The sequence below is a fragment of the Equus przewalskii genome, chromosome 25, assembly GCF_037783145.1.
Source record: "Equus przewalskii isolate Varuska chromosome 25, EquPr2, whole genome shotgun sequence".
Lineage (NCBI taxonomy): Eukaryota > Metazoa > Chordata > Mammalia > Perissodactyla > Equidae > Equus > Equus przewalskii.
The window spans coordinates 98,344-121,809 of record NC_091855.1 but is presented as its reverse complement, the minus strand read 5'-3'; the positions used below and the strand labels follow the sequence as shown (position 1 = coordinate 121,809).

General features: G+C 39.5%; 1 long non-coding RNA gene across 2 annotated transcripts in view; it reads right to left on the bottom strand.

Annotated features, from left to right (window-relative positions):
* Window positions 1-23,466, bottom strand: part of LOC139079263 (uncharacterized) — a 45,844-nt gene that overhangs the window by 3,038 nt on the left and 19,340 nt on the right. Inside the window, exons 4-5 of one of the 2 annotated variants that reach the window (XR_011532723.1) lie at window positions 5,214-23,466; window positions 632-3,770 (exon numbers count right to left, since the gene is read on the bottom strand). The exon at window positions 5,214-23,466 is cut by the window's right edge and continues 15,031 nt beyond it. This is a non-coding gene — a long non-coding RNA (uncharacterized lncRNA). Of the gene's footprint in view, window positions 1-150 lie in introns of those variants that run through there. The other variant, XR_011532722.1, reaches the window with a different exon arrangement.

Sequence of the window (23,466 nt, the reverse complement as noted above, 5' to 3'; positions counted from 1 at the left end):
TGCAACACTGGAGGTGCTTACTATTATATTTCTATTTTAGAGCTGAAGATTCTGAGGTCAGAAGAGATTACATAACATCTACGAAGTTATTACGTTTACTAAGTGCTGAAGCCATGTTACCAGGTCAGACAAGCTTCCTTCAGAGCTGACCTTTTTAACCTCTAATGACTTCTTGTAGAAAAGAGAAGAGTGAATGCAGGTGCTTTCTCAAGATCATTGATTGCAGGAGTTCTTTGAAAAGAAAACAAAAAGCAACGCCTTCGTGTTAGGAAAAAACCTTACAGTTCTCCTTTACCCGGTGTCTCATCTTAATTTTCACACGGAACACCTCACTTCACCAAATCTGTGTGGGTTTTCCCCACACCAAGCAATTCCGTGGACACCAGCTGGGCGTTCTACAATTTAACCTAATTCTGACACTCTGTAGCTGGAGATAGCGTCAGATCCCACTGGTTGAGGGCTCAGTCCCATGACACTGCCCCCCACTTCAGATGCCAATGGCAAGCAGTAGGTCCCCAGGTTACCCACATTTTCTGTCCAATTTAGCTACAAATCAGAGGTTACCACAACTTCCTCCTCAGGTTCGATTAATTTTCTAGAGCAGTTCACAGAACTCAGGGAAACATTTATATATGTTTACCAGTTTATTGAAGGATATGATGAATGATACAGATGAACAGCCTAATGAAGAGACACACAGGGTGAGGTTGGGGAGGGTCCCGAACATGAGAGCATTTGTCCCTGTGGAGTCGGGATGGATCACCCCCACTGTAGACAGATGTGTTCACCAACCTGGAGGCACCCCAAAGCCCATAGTATTGGGATTTCATGGAGGCTCCCTCACATAAGCATGACCGATTATTAACTCCACTTCCAGCCCCTCCTCTCTCTCTAGAGAAGTTGGAGGAGAAAGGGGGGATGGAAATCCCAAGCTTCTAATCACAGCCTGGTCTTTCTGGTGTCCAGCCTGCATCCAAAAGCCACACAGGAGCCCACCCAGAGTCGCCTAGTTAGAACAAAAGAAGCTTCTATTGCTCTTGGCACTTAGGAATTTACCAGTGTTCCAGGAGCGCTGTGTCAGGAACTGTGGGCAGAGACCTATCTATATTTCCTATTAGCTCACAACATTTTTTCCATTTCACATTACTGTCTCCAGATACTGACTGTCGATACAGCACATGTTTGCACCCTTCTCTGCTGTATTAAGCCTGGGTGGGCTTGACTGCTCCCAGAGGCCACAGACGGGGAAGCGTCCGTAATCTGTAACGCCTGTTCATGAGTATCTGACTACAAATACTCTGCTCCTCAGGCATATGCAGACATGGATAAACTGCAGCCAGAGGCTCAAAATCTGGAAAGAAGGGGCTATTAGAAGCTGAATCCCTACAGAGGATAGAGGGGGAAGAATTTTCCCTCTATTCTTCTAGGTTCTTCTGGCTGTTCTAAGAGTTAAATTGACATAAGACAGAAAAAAGGAGAAAAAGAAAACAAAGTTTAATAACATGTATGCATGGGAGAAACCTAGGAAAACTGAGTAACTCACCAAAATGGCTGAAGCCACCACCTTAATTACCAACTCAAGCTGAAGACACAGGGGATGTTGGCGGTGGGGGTTTGGGACTTCCAGGGGCAATTCATGTGGAGATGGAAAAGTAAATGTTTGGTAAATAATTGTTTGCCGTACCTGGCAGAGACTTTGGAGACAGAGAGGACTGTGATCCACCGGGCCTCTCTGGGTTCCTCGCTGTCTGTCACACCTCGTTCATATCACACTGTAGTTTCCATGGTGAGAGCTCCCTCCTGGAACAGGCCTTCCATCTAGAATTCTTTTAGGCAGTTATGGGGAAGGTCAAAGTCTTTTGCTCTTAAAATTGATCAAGCCAAAGAGACACATTTTGGGGTAGCAAATTCTGCTCCCCTACAGTAGTTAGATTCATGAGGAACTTGAGCAAATGGGAAATGTAAAGTTCTCCTCAAAGGAGGCCCACATTTTAGTTATCAGCATTATTACATATTTAAGTATGTAATGCATACATAGCACAACCGTTCAAAAGGTAAAAGGGGTCAGCAAACTTTCCTTCCAAGTGCTCAGACACACAGTAGTTCACTTCAGAGAGAACAGTGCTTTAATTTTGGTGTGTATCCTTGCAGAGAAGTTACTTTCATATACAAATAGGCAGATGCTGAAAATACACACACCTACCTATATGCGTATATAAATATATAGGTCTATACTATGTTAATATGCAATCTCAAATACATATATGCATTTCTAAGTATTTATTTTTTTCTTCACACACATGTGGTTCCAAATCAGTACATTAGATGTGTCGTCATTTCCCACAGCTTCAAATTAGGTCACAGTATGTGTGGCTGCACCCTAGGTTAAATAACCCGTCTTCTAGTAACACGCATTAAGGATTTCCCTGTATTCTTACAAGCAGCGCTCCAATTATTAAACCTGCATAAACTACAGTTTTCATCTATGTAGGCTTACATGTAAGTTAAATTTTCAAAAGTGTATTTTCTGGGTGCATTTTCACTTGTGATGAGTTTTCACTTGAGTGTCTTTTCACTTGAAAAATTTCTCATGGTGACTGTACCATTTTACGTTTTCACAGCAATGTGTGAGTGTCTGTTTCCCCAGCCCACAGTTCCTACTCTGACTCTCCATTCTTCTTGCGCTAATGCTCTACTTTCTCCTCACCTCAAATATCATTCAAAGAGACGTTTTCCCTCTGTGTCAAGGCTCAGCGAGGATTCCACACTTGTCACTTTAGCCACATCTGTACTACAAACAGGAGAACACTGCAATATTATTCCTTTTGTAGGTTCAGCAAAATAAAATCTCATTCACACACATATTTCTAAGATTACTTAGGGTATTTCAATCTCTGACAATGGATAAAAACTAGGCTGAGAACATGATCCAGTACCTCTATAAAGAGTTTAACTGTTTAAAAAAATGTTATGTTTTGTGGACACTGAAAGCTCATGGAATAGGAGTAAACATGAGTTGGGAACTGTGAAATAATAAGAAATATATATATTGATGTCTTCCCCTGGTTCCTGACACAGAGCTCCTAAAACCCTTGTAAAAACCTAAGTGGTGAGAGCAGTAGGAGCATCTTTTGTCCCAACAGGTGACTCTGGTGGGCCCCCGGATGACTCCAGGATGGGGGCTGGTTACCAGAAAGACCAAGTCTTGACTAGAAGTTTGGAATTTTGAGCCCCATCCTTCATCCTCCAGAGAGGGAGAGGGGCTGGAAACGGAGTTAATGATTGATCATGCCCACGAGAGAAAGCCTCCAGAAAACCCCAACAGTACAGGGTCTGGGGAGTTTCTGGGTGAACACGTGGAGGTGCTGGGAGAGTAGCATGCCTGGAGAGTGCATGGATCTGTGCCGGTTCCCCATGCCTTGCCCTAGGCATCTCTTCCATTTCGTTGTTTCAGAGTTATATTCTTCTATGATAAACTGGTAATCTTAAAAGTAAAACATATCTCTGAGTTCTTTGAGCTGCTGTAGCAAATTAAATTGAACCCAAGGAGGAGGTTGTGGGAACGTCTGATCTATAGCCTGTCGGTCAGAAGTGCAAGTGACAACCGGGGCTTGGGATTGGCATCTGAAGTTGGGGGGGAACAGTCTGGTAGGACTGAACCCTCAACCTGTGGAATCTGATGCTGTCTCCAGGTAAACAGTGTCAGAATTTGGGTGAATTGAGTTGCATTGTAGGACAGCCAGCTGGTCCAGGGTCCTGGGTCCAGGAACCTCAAAGAGGAACAGAGAAGGAAGTGACATGAAATAGCTGTTCTTTAATAATTCTATTATAAGAATTAATAATATTATCTGAGGAAATGTGGAAATCACACAAGCCAGGAAAGGAGAGACAAATGGCCATAAGATGCTTGTACAATAAAAAGAAATGTGAAAATTTGTTTGTGTGCTATAGAATTTTGCTTGTGTGTGTGCATTTTAAAGTATTATAACTTAATATACAATTATAACCCAGTTTCAGCTATCAGTATCGTAACAAAATAATTTCCCCATACAAAAAAATAAACACAAACATTTTAACGGCTACAAAATTATATTGAGGGTGTTTCGTTACTTACTTAACCATCTCAATCTTTGGGAAATTTAGTTGTTTTCCATAATATGCGATTATAAACGATGCTGGTATTAACATATATTCATACTAAAACATTCTGTATATTTTTTTATTTTCTTACGCTAGGCGTATAAGAGAGCATGAACTGAGAAAAATTTTAATTGCTCCTAATTTATATTTCCACCAGCACTACATAAAGTTTCTTACGTCAACAGCGTTACCATAAGGGATTAGTATTTCTTTAAACAATAATTTTGGAAAGGGAGCCTTGGAATGCAATCACAAAGGTAACCATTGCAGGACAGGAATTCTGAGTTTCCTTCCTATATAGATTTTAAGAACTCTGCCTAAAGCCAAAGAGAAGCCTGATCTTCTTTTCTTTATTTTTTTATTTTTCCCAAGGATTGGCACCTGGGCTAACAACTGTTGCCAATCTTTTTTTTTCTGCTTTTATCTCCCCAACACCCCCCCTGTATAGTTGTATATCTTAGTTGCACGTCCTTCTAGTTGTGGGATGTGGGACACCGCCTCAACTTGGCCTGACGAGCAGTGCCATGTCCGCGCCCAGGATCCGAACCCTGGGCCGCCACAGCGGAGTGCACGAACTTAACCATTCGGCCACGGAGCCGGTCCCTGGATCTTCTTTTATTTTATATGAATTTTTTTTTTCTTTTTTACCCCTTTTACAAAAGAAAGATCCAACATCAAGTGATGGAGCCATTGGCCTCCCCAAAGATGTTCACAGATCGCTGCATCCTTTGTCTCTCTTTTCTGGGAGGGGTACATGTGATCAGGCTGTGTTAAACAACTTGATCACGAATATCATGTTGAGCTAGCTGATTTAATTACTCCTTCCCTGAGACTTCAGTGCCACAGGGACTGCTGGATTTGGAAAAAATGACCCGAGACCAAAAGGGGATATTGGGTAGGTTCCAGAACTTTTTAAAAATCTCTACTGCAGCGGAATGAATAAGACAACAGAGAGAAACTTTATTAAGCTGGATTTCAGGGTTTCTCAGCCTAGGCTTCCACTATAGGGATAACGTCCTGAGCAGAGAAATTTTTCTGTTAATCCTAGATCACTTAGAAGAACTATTACTTACTTTTGGAGTGCCAGAACTGACATGTTGAACTAGGACATTGGAAGCGGGAAGAGTTAACAGTGGATGTCTGTGGAGTGTGCTGAGGAAAGCTTTGTCTTGCCATGTCTCCTTAATGGACACAAGAAGATTCATACGTATAAGGGAACTCCATTTTCCTGTGAATATGTCCTCGCCTCATTGAAATACAGGAATTTTCTATAATTCAAAGGATGGAATGTATCTTCAAGAAAATTCTGAATGAGAATCAAAGCAAACAATGCTTTATTTTGATAAAAAACAACAATAATAACAAAAACACTGAAGCAGTTATGCAGGTGCCATATCCCTCTGGTGTGCTGGGTTCCCTGCCCTGGTCTGAAGAGGAGAGTCCTCGCTACGACCTCACACAGCATTCCCTTCTGTATGTCTATGACATCTTCCATGTGTTTACTCCTGGAACACAAGGAGAGATCTCCAACTCAGTGACACCACGCCAGTTGATGCACGCGGGCCATCTGGCCACTGAGGGCTCTGACAGTCTTCACTGATGGTCATGACCTCATGATGCATGGCACAGAACAATCTTCTCCACTTTGCCAAGTTTTAATATCCTCCACGATTACAGTGTTTAGACAATGAGTTACATGCTTATACGTTACAGTAGCTGGGAGGGGTTTCCTTCCAACTTCTGGTATTGGAGGGAAAGAAAGGACAACTTTGTGAGTCAGTCAAGCCATAGGAGACACACAAAGGCTGTTCACATTGTAGGAAATAATCAGATCTATTTTTTTTAAAAAATCAGTCTGTTGAGTGTTGAAGTCATTCTCTCCAACGTTTTGTCACTTGCAGAAATTCTTGTATGAATTCATTATAGGAGAAACCGAGTTTCTTCTGACTTTCTTATTATAATTAGAAACAGTGAGATGAAGGTGCTTAATAGGATTACTCCAGGGCAAGAGGGGTCCCTCTCTGAAGGGTCCTGTAGATGTGGATTTCCTACATACAATAAGTAGAATGATGGGATTTCATCTTTAGTTTGAGAAGAGGTCTTTTCATTAAACATTGTTCTTGGAAACAAGAGGGCGAGATGTTCGCAGTAGCAGGGATAATGAAACTATTTTGAAATAAGCAGAACTTCAAACTGAGGAAACCTAGGGGATTTTTCCAGTGGCAATGAGGAAAGCGGGAACTGGAGAGACTATGCCACCAGCTTGGGGTAACAGGAACCTCACAGCTCCAACGGTGATCTGTCAGCATGAAGGAGGGTTAAGTGGTCTAATCATCAGAATATGAAGAAAAGGACAAAAAGAAGACACCACAAGTCAACTCAGACCTAGGAAGAGACCCAGAGGCTTCACTTTGGGATCCTCCACGGTTAATAAACCTGTGTTCTTTCATAATTGTGAAAGGAGGCTCGCCTCCCCCAACAGTCACATTCAATTTCCATTATTAAGTTGACAAAATTAAGAATGTTTCTTCTTTCTCCTCCAAAGCATACTGACAAATAAATACTAGATTTGCTGAGGCAGGATTCCTGTTTTGAGATCCACAGAAAAAAGAGCCTGAGTGAATTGTAGCTCTGTGAAAATAATCTTTGAAAATGTCCAGTTAAGCTTATTTTAAGTACTGAGGCAATCAGATTGTAACCTACGGACTCAGAGGTCAGTGTGAGCTGGTCATTGACTTGAAATACATTTACAAAGAACAGTTACACTTGTCCTGAAAACAGTGTTTGTGCTTTCACTTTTTTAGAATCTGAATTTGGAGAAGAACCTGATTGACCAAAATTATAACTTTAAGAACTTCATGAATAGAGAAATTTCTTTCTTTTCACCTTCCTTTCTTCTATTTCATTTTCATTGTGAAATATACAAACACAAAAATGGATACATATTAGACAAGGAGAACTGATCGGTGGTTACCAGGGGAAAGGGGGGGTAGGGGGAGGGCACAAAGGGTGAAGTGGTGTACCCACAACATGACCAACAATAATGTACAACTGAAATCTCACAAGGTTGTAAACTATCATAATCTTAACAAAAAAAATGGATACATATAGATGGTTATTAAATAAACAACTGTGTGACATCAACCCAGGTCAAGAAATAGAGTACTACTACCACCAGTAGGTCTCCTGCATGCCCCCTACTGTTGCTAGACTCCTCTTGCCCCCAGGGTATCGAATATCCAAATTAGTATAATAACCCTCCCTTGCCTTTCTTTATACTCTTATCATGTCTATTTCTATGCCAAAATCATAGTCTGATTTTTGCCTGTTTTTTTTCCCTTGTGTAATTAGGGTAACATATATATACTGTTGCATCTGATTTCTTTCATTCAATATTAAGTATTTAAGATTCATACTCAGTGTTGCAAGTTAATCCTATTAATACACCATTTTGTTTATTCCTTCGATTGTTGATGGAGGTCTGGATTGTGTTCACTTTTGGCAGTTACAAATGATGCTTCTGAGACGATTCTTCTGTGTGTGTATATATATATACACACATATATATATATCTGGTTACCATTCGCATGGATTTACTTATGGTATTAAGCAGGGATCATAGGGTAACCATATCTTCAGCTTTACTGGGGATATTGTCATTTTTTTCTTCAAAGTCAACAAACCAATTGATAGTCCCACACTGTAATTCCCATATCTTCACATTCTTGCTGACACTTAATACTGTCCAAATTTTAATTTGAGGCTTCTGGTGGGTGTGTGGTGATGATTGTGGTGTAAATTTACTCAGCCTTTTCTTTTCTGTAATTCTGTCCCTGGTCAAGATTTGTGTGTGGGGGACAGGGTAGGAGGGAACCCGGGATTCCTACATCATCCTACGTGAAAATGTTTGTGGGGCACTGATATCATTTATTTCTTTTACTTTACTTGGTATTTCAAGTGCACTGTCCAGTAGTGTGGCCAGGACACAGAGTCATTTCTCAAGGACCCCACGGAGTCTAAATATTAGACTCTAAATATTAGGTCTTCTTGTTTCCCTTTGAAATAGCTTCTTTTGTCCATCTGATAAAACAACCTCGAGTACTCTTTTTAAAAACAATAATTAAGATATAATTGACATATTATATTAGTTTCAGGTGTACAACATAGCGATTCAATATCTGTGTATATTGTGAAATGGTCACCACAATAAGTCTAGTTAACATCCATCACTATACATAATTACATATTTTTTTCTTCTGATGAGAAATTTTAGGATCTACTCAGCCACTTTCAAATACACAATATAGCGTTATTAACTATAGTTAATATAAATATAAATAGAGTCAACAAGTGCGTTACATCCCCAAGACATTTATTTATAGCTGGAAGTTTGTTATTCAACCCTCTTCATCCCTTTCACCCCCCATCCCGACCCCCCACCTCAATTACTCTTGAGGGAGCATAAAATCCTCATACTGACTAATCGTGGGTACTTCCAAATTATTTGTCGGCTTCCACCCAGATCTTGCATTGAAAATCTCAAAGAGAGAGTTTAGATTTTCTTTCCTTCTCACTGCCTGACCTGACCAAAATGTCATGCATCGCTACTGGCCTATTGCTACATCCAGGAGAGTCACTTGAGGAATAGACAAAACTGGAAGAAAAAACACATGGATAATTTATCACTACATTGTCATCACAAGCATGGAATTCACCAATGATGCCTAGGAAGAAATTGGGATCATTTATGGAATAGTGTAAAGAGAATATAGGAGATGTCTCAGCTGAAGAGAAAGAAGCTACAAAAAATAATTATGAAAAAGATGGAGCAATAAAATGCATCAGGAGATTCAGGAGCATAAACAGAGTTAAGGGAAAAAAATGACCCATATTTTCTTAGTTACTCATTATGGAGAGCAGGATCAATTCCTAAAAGGTCAAGTAATTCTGATTCTGATGTATTTGATGATAATGTTTATTACTAATGGTAATTTGTATTTTCAACTATCATCATGTAATGCTGATAATTTGCATATATAATTTATATTTCTATAGTTATTGCTACTCTCCTCTTAGACTAGTGACCATTATTTTGAGCGACAAAAACACAGTGCCTTGAGATTATCTGTCTGTTCATTATATGTGTTAAGTTATTGAATTTTTGTCTTGCATCAATTTTTATTTCATTAATTGATTGTCATTTAGATGATTCGGATGTTTACACATAATTATCAAGTCAAATCTCAGTATTTATTTAGCATTTCTCTCTTCAGTTATGGTTGGAAAATCTGTCCCTAACTTAATATTACAAAAACATATGCAGATGTATCTCCAGATCGCTTTTACATTTAATTATTCATTCCATTTTGACTATTATAGCTTAGCCTAGAGAATTAAGTAAATATGTATTACTTCACTCCTACACACCTTTTAAACGCAGCTAACAGACACTGAATAAACCAGCCCATCCCCGGCGGGATCAGGAGTTGCTTGCCCCATATGCTGTCCCCAGGCTGCAGCCGCCTGAGGGGACTCGCCCGGGGCCCCGCCCTCAGAGCTCACACCCGCCGTGCGCTCTCGCCCCGGGGCCGCCCCGCCGACCCTCCCGCGCGGCTCTGCGCGCACAGGCCGGACGCTCGGAGCCGGCGCCGGGCCGCCCTGCTCGGCCTCCTGGGCGCAGCGGCGCCTCTGGACCGAGCACGCGCACCAGCGGCCTCCGCGCAGACTCCGTGCCCGCGCACGCGCCCTCGCGTCGCGCTCCTGGCGGAGAGACCTGCGCTCGGGCCGGGCTCCGGGCGGTTCTCGCGGTGCCGTTCTCGCCGGGACTTCCGCGCTTCGGCGGCCTTTCGGACGAGCCGCGGCGCCCGGAGATGTTCAGGTTGGAGCGACACTTCCCAGAGGGCAGCGGTCACTCCAGATCTTCGGCTTCCATTCCGTGTTCGCGCGGTTCTCCCTCTTTGCAAGGTGAGTGGAGCTCATTTGTGGATGTGTTAGCACAGGATGCGGGAATCCTGTGAAGCGAGTCAATTCGGAGCCCGACGTGAACCAGGAGGGGTGGCGGTGGAAGCGCTCACAGCGTGGAGGCCGGTAGTAGGGACGCCAGTCCTCACGGGACTCTCGGGCCTGAACGGCAGAGGACGGTGTGTGTCTGTGGGGACAGACGGGCAGCGTGTGGCGGGGTGTGTGTGTGAGACGCGAGTGAGCGGTGGGATGCGCCTCCGTGCCGTGGGTGTGGCTGCGAGGCTGTGACAGGTGCGTGGCTGTGCTGGGGTGACGGGGATTTGGTGCATGTCCTTCACCTGTGCGGGTGTGATGGCTGTGGCTCTGTGGCGTCACTGTCTGGTGGCTCTGGGCTCCCTGGCGCTTCCTCCTCTTCTCGCCTCACAGCTGCTTGGCTGCAAGAGGGAAGTAGGATATTGAGCCCTAAAGGGAGATTTCCAGCCAGGGGGCACCGAGGTTAGTTTGGGAAAGCCTGGGGAGTTCTCTACTTGGGAGCTCTGAGGGGCAGCTACTGTCTCAGAGCCTCGGGGTTCCCAGAGCTCGGACCCCAGGAACGTGCTGTAAACCTATTCCCGTAGTCCAGGCTCTGTCCTCTTTTCCATCTGTTTATGTGTATGAGCAGGGCGGGTGTGGACCTGGAGAGTGTCGTGTAAGGAAGTCATTCTGTGCCCCAAGAAAAGCCTGGTGCCTCCTGACTTCCTCCTCAGTCCTGCCATCCCCAAAAGAAGAACCTTGATGAGAGGAAAGAATTGGTTTACACACAAAAGTCAACATTGAGGATGGTTGATTTTCTTTCATAAAATCATTGATTTTAAATTATTGATATAAGAAAAATTTAACAAAACTTTGCAATAATATCTGATTTTTAGTTGTCTTCCCAAAAACATGTCCAAATACTAATTGAAATAGAAGAAAATAAGGAATCATTTTATTTACCCACATGCCTTTTGTTGCTGCTTAAGGGCACTGTCAGTCTTACTAATGTTCTCACTTTATGAGACGCTTGATCACATCGGATTTTTTGGGCAGGTTATGATTCACAAATGTCTCTTTGTTTCTGCTCCATTTCGGTGGGAGGGAAATTTCCTCTTTTCTAGAAAGCTCTTGATTTATAAATTAAAAATGCATTCTCAAGTAAAAGTCCTGATTTTTCCCCCCTTTTTTTTGGTGAGCATTATCAGAGCAGGGCTGATAAGCACAATTTTATCCTAAAAAGGCAAATTGTTTCTTTTATAATACCCAGTTAGGGGACATGCAATGTTCTTCAATAAAAATAGCTAACATATTTATACAGGATTACAACATATTATTAAGTTTTTATGTAGATTATATTTCTCTAAGATATTCATGCTTAAGAAGTGATCTTCATACTCTTGCCTCTACTGATGAAAAACCCAAGACACTAAAATGTCATGAACTCTAAGAGCAGTTACATTTAGAAAATCTGAGAACAGAATCTATGTCTTAAGTTTCAACTGGATACCATTCCCCAGTTATGAGTGTGTACTTTACACTGGGACCAGTATCATCCTGATTAATAATCCTGTACGTGCCATCACATAGCAGGACCAAATTAATTAACCTGTTCCCTCTTAGATTTTTGTGTTTCTAGTTTTGGCTGTCAAAAACTGCGTATTGAAGATACTCGTATCTCTTCTAGCCCAGTCTCTTCTAGCCAGTGTTTACGTATTCACTGACCAGATTATTCTCTCCTATGTGCTCAACTTAGTAATATTAAGAGCTATAATGGAGGAAGGAAGAAATTAAGTCCTATAAAGAAATGATTTGAGCTTCCCGTGTCAGGACTGTAGTTGCATGAGAGATGGAGATCCCATTTGGCCAAGCAGGGAAAGACTGACATTCTCACAGACATGAGTTTTCTGGATACATGTGATAAAGCCCAGCAATGAACGGTCTCTGGAGGCTGAGATCCAATGCTCTGTGAGGTTTTTGGAATTGAATAGCAATATGAATTAGTGATTGTAATATATGGATCATGGTTCTTGGTAAGGAATTTCTGAATGATGAGTACAATGAATATTTTATTGCTGACTAGGATGTGCTGAAATTGAATGACCTTAGTATAATTCTGCATCATCATACATCGAGTATTCTCTAAATCAGGAACCGCAAAAGTGTTCAGTGAGGGATTGTTAATGGCCATAAAAGAGAATAAAAACATAAGCTGTTTAAGTTATCAGAGATGAAGAACAGAAAAGACCTTAGATATGTTGTCCAACCTAGTGTACAGAAACCTAGTCATCTGGAGATGATTAAATCTATTATAACTGTAAGTTTGAGTGCTATGCAGCCATTCAAAATATTTGTTAAAATAAGAAAACTATGTGGCATAGGATTTAACATAAAGAACTTGAGGATTGAAGACATCCCTTAGTTTATCAAACCCTCTTATTTTTCTATCCCTTGTGACAATGTCTTTATTTAATTTGGAGTGTTTAGCCCATTTACATTTAATGTAATTATTGATACAGTTAGATTAAGATCATCCATTTTATTATTTTCTGTCTTTTCCATCTGGCTTTTGTTCCCATATTTCTCTATTTTGTCTTCTTGGGTTAATTATTTATTTAAAATTCCATGTTAATTTGCTTCTTTGCTATACTTTGTGATCATTTTTAGTGGTCACGGTCTGTATTATAATATATATTCTTAACTATTCAGAATCTACTTAGAGTTAATATTGAACTCTGCTCTTACTCGTCAAGTGTAAGAACCTTGCAATTTATAGCCCCATCTTCTATATTGCAGCTGTCGTATATATTACATCTATCTTTATATAAAACTATAATACCATGTTTTTAATAACATCTGTATTGATAGAGAACACAGCACATATTTAAAGTATACACTTGGATTCATTTATTTAAAATTTTGATATAATAGACCTATAACATTATATTAGTTTCAGGTGTACAACATAATGATTCAATATTTGTATATATTGAGAACTGATCACACTAAGTCTAATAAATATCCATCGCCACATATAGTTACAAATGGATTCATTTTGAAATGTGTATACATCCATGAAACCATGACTACAGTCAAGATAATGAACAAATCCATCACTCCCAAAGCCTTTCTAATCCCTCCCACCTCCCAGCCTCCTCCCCCTCTGCCTCCAGACAACCACTGATCTGCTTTCTGTGACCATAAATTAGTTTGCAATTTCTAGAAATGTATATAAATGTAATCAAACAGTATGTTTTCTTTTTTGTCTTGTTTCTTCCACTCAGCATAATTACTTTGAGATTCATCCATGTTGTTTCATGTATCAGTTCAATCCAATATATAGCTGAGTAGTATTCCATTATATGGATATATTATAATTTATTTATCCTTTCTCCTGTCAACAGACATTTGAGTTGTTCCAGTTTGGGGCTATTATGAATAAAGCTGCTATAAACATTTCTGTGAGAGTATCTGAATGGGTCTAAGTTTTTATTTCTCTTAGGTAAATACCTAGGTGTAAAATTGTTAGGAAGTAAGGTAGTTGTATGTTTGACTTTAGGAGGAATTGACAAGCTGTTTTCCAATTTTTAAAACTGTTTTATATTCCCACTATTAATTTATGACTGCTCCATTGACTCCACATCTTTATCATCCTTCTTATTATCAGACTTTTGAATTTTAGCCATTCCCTCTAAACTCATTTTTAACCTGAATGTCACAAATTTTGACATGTTCTATCTTCATTATTATTCAGGTCAACATATTTTAAGTTCCATTTGAAATTTCTTCTTTGACTCATGGGTTATATAAATATGTATTGCCTAATTTCCAAACATTTCCCAGATATTTCTGTTACTGATTTTAATAATTCCATTTTGGTCTAAGAATACACTCTGTGTGATTGGATATTTCTAATTTATGAGACTAGAGTTTTGTTTCCCAACATATGGTCTAACCTGGTGACTATTCCTCATGCACTTAAGAGAACAGGTGTTCTGTTGTTGTTGGGTGGAGTTTTCTATAATTGATAATTAAGTCTATTTGTTTGGTAGTGTTTTCTTCTTTGCTATTACTGATTTGCTATCTATTTACTGAGAGAAGTGTGTTGAAGCATCTTTACCATTTTATTTTTTTCCTATTACTTTTCACTTCTGTTTGTTTCCTATGTTTTGAAGCTATTATTATGTACATTCACACTTGTGAATGTGGGCTTGAGGAATTGGATACTTTTTCATTATGAAATGGCTTTCTGACTCTGGTAATATTCCTTGTTCTGAAGTCTCCTTTGTCTGGTATTATCACAGCCACTACAGCTTTCTTTGGATTAGTGTTTCCATGATATTCTCTGTCTATCCTTTTACTTTTGACCTATTTTTCTTTAAAATGTATATATTGTGTAAATGTGTATATATATTAAAATGTGTAGTATTGTCCTTTCTTTCTTAAACCCAGCCTGACAATCTCTAAATGTAATCATTAGACAATTTAAAATTGATGTAATTATCTATATCAGCAGTTCTAAAACTTTAACATGTATAAGAGTCAGCTGGAGAGCTTGTTAAGCCATACTTTTCTGGACCCATCACCAGTATGTTCGGTGGAGCCCATGAATCTGCAATGCTATCAAGTTCATAGCTCGTTCTAATGCTGGTCCAATAACCACATATCTATGTATTTCTGTCTCTATGTACCACTGGTGCCTTTTTTCCTTTCTGCCTATCTGCTGCTTGTTTCCTTTTCCCACTTTCTTGCCTTGTCTTAAATTGAATTTTTTCTTTTGTATTTCCACTTTGACTTATCAGATATACCCCTTTATTTTATTTTTTGAGATTATTCTATGGTTTCCAGTATTTACCCCAGTCCATCCTCAAATACTGTTATACTGCCTAGCATATAAGGTAAGATGTTCAACAGTATATTTACCTTTGCCTGCCTATCCTTTGGATTATTTTCATCATAAGCTCACTTCTGCCTATAATGTACATCATACAATGCATCATTATTATTTTTGCTTTATGCATTTAGTCCTTTTTTAAAGAAATTTTAAAAATTCATTCTCCACCACTTCCCCTCCAAAATTCTTACACCTGGCAGACACAAACTAAGGAGATCTCTCAGAGCTTCTTTTTATCTATTAATTTAAACCAAGGGGTAAGAGAATTTGATTGGAATACAGCCACACCCATTCGTTTATATATTGTCAATGGCTGCTTTCCAGCTACAACAGCAGAGCTGAGTAACTACAAAAATATTTATTATCTGGCCCTTTAGGAAAAAAACTGCTGATCCTCAGTTAATGGCTCTAGAGGAATTACCTGAATGAATGTCACTCAGGGGGATGCACTGCGGTGGTGCTCGAGGCTGCTCTGCCCTGGGCTTCTTCCCTCCCCCTTGGCTTTCACTCACCAAGTGGACACAAAGTAGAGAGCAGCTTTGGTCTTCCTAAATATACGTTAGTGACAAGGTAGCTGGCATATTTAGGGGATTAAGAATTCCTTAATAACCAGACACCGAATAGCCAGACAGCTGAGGAGGACAGTGCAATAAAACCACATATAACAATGAATAAAACCGCATATAACACTTGAGGCAGAATATAACATGCTTGGCCATGGCATATTATTCTCTTGAAAAACTGCTCAGTTTTTCTTGTGAATATTTTATTCAGAAGTTTTGTACAAATATTCAAAATTGGTATTAATATTGATTTCATACATTAATACTCAAAATTAAGAATTTAATAGTCTTAAATTTTTGTTATCGCCATTACATGTTCATTAAAAGTTAGAGGTGCAGGCCTGGTGGTTAAGCTCGCATGCTCCACTTTTGTGGCCCAGAATTCGCAGGTTCAGATCCTGGGTATGGACCTATACACTGCTCATCACAACATGCTGTGGTGAGCATCCCACATACAAAATAGAGGAAGATTGGCACAGGTATTCGCTCAGCGACAAACTTCCTCAAGCAGAAAGAGGAAGATTGGCAACAGATGATAGCTCAGGGCCAATCTTCCTCACCAAAAAATAAAAAAAAAATATACATTCAACTTGATTGCAAACCCATATGGCTCTGTTTTTTCATTTCATTTCCTTTCTTGTGATTTTAATATTAGAGTGTTAACCACTTTCCCAAATTCATCTGACAGACTAGTGTTTCCATTTCTACTTTGTTTGAAGCCAACAGATTACCTGGGTACCTGCCCCAGCCCAATTCCTTTGAGCACTTCTCATCCTGGTAGTACTGCTGGGTCCCACATAAAAGGAGCATCTCTAAATGAGCCCCTCAGTGAAAATCAGGTATCATGTGTTCTTGGCCAATAGTATGCTGGAGCTCAGGGCCATTCTACAAGAGTATAAAATGCCATGTGGCTGCTTAGCCGTGTTTCGATACTTACCAGCAAACTTAACAATAGTGCAGATTCTTTAATGTGTGAAGGTTTTAAAGCAGGGTGAGAAATATCCACTAATAGTTTTATTTGTTTAATGTACCATGCCTAAAGTTATAATTTATCAAATAATTGTCATTTCATTAAACTATCAACATCCCTCTAGATTTGCACTGTCAGATACAATAGCCACTAGCTACTTGTGGCTATTTAAATTTAATTGATTAAAATTAAATAAAATTAAAAATTGAATCCTTCACGGGTACTAGCCATAACCAAGTGTTCACTAGCCATGTGTATTGGACTTTACAGATAAAGAAGTTTTCTATCATCATAAAACTTTCTATCAGATAGGAATATTCTGAATACCTACATTTGACATAAATAAAGAGAATTTTATGGATTTAACTAATTAAATACTGCCACACATTTAATCATTTGCAAAATTAATTGAGTACTGTAAAGCATATGGTTAAAATCATAAATCTTTGTCAGATATTTGAAAGCATCTTAATTCTTGTCTAGTAGAAACAATATGCAAAAATATTGTTTAAAAATAGTAAATTGGAAAAAAGTTGACTTACATTTTGTTATTACCATTTTTATGTTTATACATACTCATATTCTCATTTCTTACCATATTTCCCCTATGATTATGATAACTGGACGATTTTAGATAATTCCTGCAGTTTCCATGTTTTTGCCTCACACACACACACAAAGTGTAATCACAAAAAGTGAATGTTTTGGATCTAGCTTATCAACCAAATATTTCTCAGTCAGGGCCTAGGTCTTGGTGACCTTGCGATGGAGGCCCCTAAATATCTTTCCTTTATTTCCTTCTTACAAACACGTGATTGAGATGGGTTAAGTTATAGTTTCAGACCCTTCCTCCCCTATGATGGAGTAACAAGGATAGCAGGCACTCTTTCACCTCAAACAATTTAAAAATATAAAAAATATGTGTGAAATGACAGTGTTCAGACATTAGTCAACTGCTCAAGACTAAGATCCCTGACTGCATAAACAGTCAAGGTGAACCCTAGTATTTCTCCAAAAGTAATGAACCAATAGCCACAGTGGAAAAACTCCATAATATATGGAATATTGGGTAAAGTATGCAAAAGGAGACTGGCTTAATAGAGAGGAAAAATTAGACCTATGACATAAAAAAGCCCTTAACTTTTTAAAAGCTACTCTGGTCTTGCCTAACAAAGCTTAAAAATGCACCTTGAAAGGATCTCAACATCAGCATCTGCAAACACAGCTCATCGTTATACATGCAAGCCCAGCCCTCAGGCTCCAGTGGCTTCAACATGCAAGGCAGAAAATCACTGTGATGTCTGACAACTGGACAGAATCTCCAGGGGCACCGGCTCCTCTTGTCTCAGATTTTTGTTTTAATCTGCTGGGTGGAAAAGTATGAGTAACCCCTTAGATCACAGGATGAATGCCCACATCTGCTTGGAGTACTTTCAAATGTATATTCACTATGGGCTTTACCAGAGAAAAAACAGAGTCTCCACCATGTAGAAAGAACAAATGTGAAGTTAAACTACTGGGACTGGGTCTGGTGATGCTGCCCTTCTCATGGGCACGAGCCTCAGACCCATAGCCAGCTGTGACACAAGGGGAGGAAGCCTAGGCAGGCATCGTTGACGTGGGTCAGGGTCTGCCCTTAGCAGCTGGGTCACGTGACCAAATCCTTTGGTTTCTAAACCTCAGTTTCTTCAGGAGTGGATTGAGGGGAGAGAGGAGAGATTAATCTTTCCAACCTAGCCAGGCTGAAAGAGTCACCGTGATGAGATCCATGGTCCCACTCCAGAGTTGCTACTCTGTGAGTCACATGTATGCAGAACAGGACCTCTGCTTCTGGATTCATGAAAGAAATGTTGCACGGACATGAAGGAAGGAAAATGGTGAAAACGGATTCATTAGTTATCATTACTTGCCGCAACCAACAGTGAACAGGAAGGGTTTGATGCTTTTCTGAGTTAATCTTCCCCTGGTAAGCTAGACCTGTATTAATCAGATATAGTGAAAATGGATTGCAAGTTTGGGTTAGAAGACTTAGTTTCATAATCCATTTTTTTATTTACTAATTGTGTGACTTGGACAAATGACTGGTTTTCTCTTCTATAAATGAGAGATATTAACACTTAACTTTCCAAAATCGTTGTGAAGGTTAAATGAGATAAGGAAATACCAGAGGGCCAGATACAGCCAATCACGGGACACATGGGAATTTCTTCCCACCCTCCTTCTCTCTCTTCAGCCCTCCTTCTCACCCTCCGCCCTCTTGTTTCTCTCACACACACACCCCTCCAAACACAATCACACAACCCACCGTCTTGTGTATCATATTCGCTGTATACTGAAAAGTATTCTTGGTGGATTCTGAATGGCTATACTTTTATTTATATTTTGAAGGTGGCCCACAGGGAAAAAAAAAAGAGGGGTACTTAAATTTAATCCTCCAGGATGTCGACGAAAATAATCCATATCCAATCTATAAATGAAAATTTGGGTGAGTTTATTCTGAGCTTAAATCTGAGGATTATAACCCGGGAGAGTCTTTCCACAAAGGAACAGAGCACTCCAAAGAAGTCGGGGTATAAGGGTGGTTATATACCCTCAAAGAGGATGTTTCACATAGGATTGAAATGTCCCTTTTACAATAGTCGCGAGACTGCTCTGTCGGCACAGCGATTGATGGAAATAGCAGGTAGGTCTGCTGTCTCGGTGAACACAGCAGGGTGGCAGTCTGTTGTCTCCAGCTGGGTGGTCACAGGTGAGCTGGGAGGTGAGTGCAGCAATCAATTCCTAGCCTAAGGAAAAATGCTTATCCCTAAGGAAATGCTAATGTGGGGGAAAGTTGCACCTTTATCTCAAGGGCCTTTGTTCTGGCCATAGGAAATGTCTAAGTAGATATGCAATGCGTGCTCAATAGCCACAGTCAGGCCCTTTTGAAAAAAAGAATCAGGCCGAATTAGTTTTATACCAAATGGCTTCCTCATATACTCCAATATATCCTAATGCTTGCCATTTTTATTTGTCATTTCCCCCTTTTGATCTCTAATCTTTCGATAGAAAGCATTGATGATCAAAATATTGTCCCTCGGCGCCAGGGTGGTTGCTGCCTGCCCTGGGTCCATCATGTCCCTCGGTGCTAGGCTTTTATCTTATTTATTTGCCTAGTCGTCCACGTTGGGGGGAAATAGTGGACAAGCATGGAAGTATATTTATTAACAGAGGAAGCATTTCATATGTTATGTAATTAATTTAGATTGTTGCACAAACATTGTATATGCGCTTTTCTATGACACCTTGCATTTACATTGTATATGATTATAGAACAAGTACAGTAACGATAATAACAGCATTTTTGAAAGGATTAGTCTGAAATGCATTCTTAGTCATAGTCTCTAGCAGAAAAGGAAATTTGTCCAGGGTTATAAGACAGATCAACCATCTAAAGCCGTCGAGCAATCATTACTTTAGTTTGTATGCTACTCTTACAACACTGAGAAAAGAAAACAACAATTAGTTTGAATATTATGACCAGTACAAGGATTCCAAGAAGTAGTAGAAATAAGAATTCCAATCTGGATTGGAAAAGGGAACTGATACCGGAAGGGAGCTAACCAAACAACTCAAGACTGGGTGTCGGATCGCATAAGGCATCCACTTGCTTCTTCAGAGATGACACATTGGAAGATTCATGACGTATAAAAGCACAGCATTCAGTCTGAATGATTGTCTATGTACCACCTTGGGATGCAGTAAGAATATCTAAAGCCATTCTGTTTTGAATGACAGCCCTTCTCATTAAAGGCATTTCAGTATTTAATGAGACTATTCCTGCTTGACTATTGTTAAGGGCTTCTTGAGTAAATTTAGTCAGATCTTCCATATGTAATAATGACATCTTTTAGGTCCAAAGGAGCAAATATGGCTGCAAATATAGCCATACCAGTGGAGCACTGAACAAGCCCATCCGGCCTTAAAGAGAGGGAGATTGGCGACAGGTTTTAACTCAGCCTGACTCCTTCCCTGCTTTTAAAGGAAACTCGGGGTGCAATGTTTTAGCCATCCAGGCAGTAGCCAAGGCCAAAGATTTGTTCCACATAACCATTGAGTTCCATTAGGAGTCACTCGATAAATTCCTGGCCTTCAAGACCAGTCTGTTCCAAATTAATCACTTTAAGTATGATAGGATTCCAAACAATTATAAAATAGGTATACAGTTTAAGCATAACAAAGGTTTAAATGAGGAGATATAAGGTTGGGAATACAGGCCTGGTCCGGAGTCTTGGGACAGCTGTCTACAACAGATGTCGTCTTCTTCTCCTCCTGGTTTGGTCCTTTTCGACAGGGCTGCAAACAGTCTTATTTGATGTCTCTTTCAATAAATAAATTCTTCAGGTTACAGTCCATGATCCTTAAGTTCTGGGACTTCTCTGTGAAAGAATCAGCTACAAATCTTTCATTTCTTTTAAGCACCACAATAAGACCATGAAAACAATGTAATACATCCCTTAAGCAAAGCTGGTTCATATATTTCTTCATTTAATTGCATAGGCTGTTGTATTATTTAAAAGGAGACAGCCGATGTTTACAAAAAGTATAGATCTAAGATTAAAGAGCACTAGCAGAAGAGCTTTTGGCCGTGAGAGAGTAAATGTTTCTGAAAGCTTGCCAATTAACTTTTGGTTGTGCCATTAGTTCCTTTTACCAATACTGAGGATTGAGGATGGTGGGCACAGTAGAAATGCTGCAATATTGGCCAAACATTACAAATAGATTTGAGTTCCCCCAGTCACTGTGTAACTCAGGAGGAATTCCTCAAACAGGAATTTATTCTTTTCGATAATAATTTACCTAAAGCCATCGCTCTTCTGCAAGGAAAGGCCTCAAAACAATGTGAGAACATACAGATCATTACAAGATATGTTTATCCTTGAGATGGTGGCATTTGGACAAAGTCCAATTGTCATACCTCAAAGGGTCCCTTAGGAAGGGAAAGTGGCCTTGTGACCTGGAGTGGGTTTCTTATTGGGCCCGAACCACATCTGCGAGGGGGTGTCAAAAATTCCCCCTTTTGACTGCCACATCTGTTTCTCTTGTTCTGTGGTAATTTCTTGAGCCTGTAGAAGGAAATCTTTTACTGGGTTAGCAGAGTTAACAGAAAGTAGCAGGCATTCTTGAGGCTAGACAGTGTAACATCCTCACCTACACTTAAGTAAGACTCATTTGTAAACCAAATTAAACAATAGAATGCAGTCGTGGTCTTCTCTCCCTTGTGATGTTGGAAGGTAACAAGGTTAATGGTTGGAGCAAATTATAAATTAGTTCCTGCGTCCAGGGGCAGGCAGTCAAGAAGACTTCTAGATGTCAGAGTCAAAGCATCTTTTTGCAGCTTGAAATGTCTGATGATGTCATCGGGCATTCAGGTATCTTTTGAGTGGCTTACAGCTTACACAGCAACAGATAGGAATCTCTCTTAAGTTTCTATCAAGTTGTTCAGCTTCAGTTTGCAAGGTTTCAGGAAAAAGAGCATGATCAATTCTCAATGATTCCAAATGAAAATGAGGGAAAAATTGAAAACATTAGTTTGGAGGTTTGTAACCAGATATTTCAGTAGAAGAATTCAGGATGCAGTTCACTTCACAGGTAGAAAAAGCCTCAAAGACAATTAACAGAACTAGGATCTAATATCCACAAATGCGTATTATAATTTTTCACTGAAACAATTCTTCTCTCTAAAATCACCCTCATTTTTACCAAAGATAGTCAAGTTAAGACTAATTGGTTTGCCAAAATAAGTTTAGTTTCAAGAAACTTGGCCCAATTATTTACATAAGTGCAGCAAGAATAGCAATTGATCATATAGGTTCTTAAATCTGCTTTGCTGGAATTTTTCATGAGGAATCTCAGATTGAACTTTAAAGACTTCTTGAGGCCAGAAAAGTCAAGCCAAGGATTTGTGCCATGAGGCCTTGCCTGCAATACCTTAGATTTGGGTGACTTCTCTCCTTTCTTGAGATTCCCCAGAATATTTCGAGGTTCATTGCACCTGCCAGATAAGCAAGCTTCCTTACTTACCAGGTAAGATTGCTGGAATCTCTCTCTGTAAAGCAAGGTACCAGGCCCATATTTCCAAGTGGCTTTATTTCCAGAAAGTCAACCTTATTCCTCAAAGGCAGTATTGTCATATCTGAGTCTGTGTCTTTCTCTCAAACATGACATTCCAGTCAAAGTTTTGGTAAGATAACAAATGTGTACTGTTACAAGGAGAACAGATTCTTATTGAACTTATGCAAATAACTATATTGCCAAGAAATAGCCATACTCCTCACAAAGAGTTTCCAAATTCTGGAGGGATCAGGTAGGGAGAAAAAGACAAATGTTTCAGTTTTGCTCACAAAGGTATAATTTCACTGATTGCTATAAGACATGGTTAGCATAAGAGAAAAGATTTCCTTAAATCTGAGAAAACAAAACAACACATCAAAAACAATATTTCAAACAAAAGTCGTAAAAATTATAATCATCCTCAGTTCATTCAGTCCTGTATAACCGGTTCTTGATCTTAATCTCTGTTAGCAGTTTTGTTTTTTTTTTAACATTAAAACTCATTTACTTAATTGGATTTACTTTAATCTCAGTCTACTTGACCAGGCATAAAACTCCTTTCAGAATTTCTCCTTCACAAACCTTCTACAACTTTCTTTTTGCCTTCAGAATTTGTCCCATGCTTTCTTTCTTCTCTTCTAGTACATTAGGACAAATTTATCTTTCTTAACCAACCAAACAAAAATATTTCCATTCTTTATACCCTTTTTACTGAAAACTTACATTTTAACTTTCCTTGAATGCAGAGCTGTTTTCCTTATTAATTTCCAATGGCTTTAATTACATATGTTAATTAGAACTTTTAACCATTAACAGACCCTAGTAAACACTAA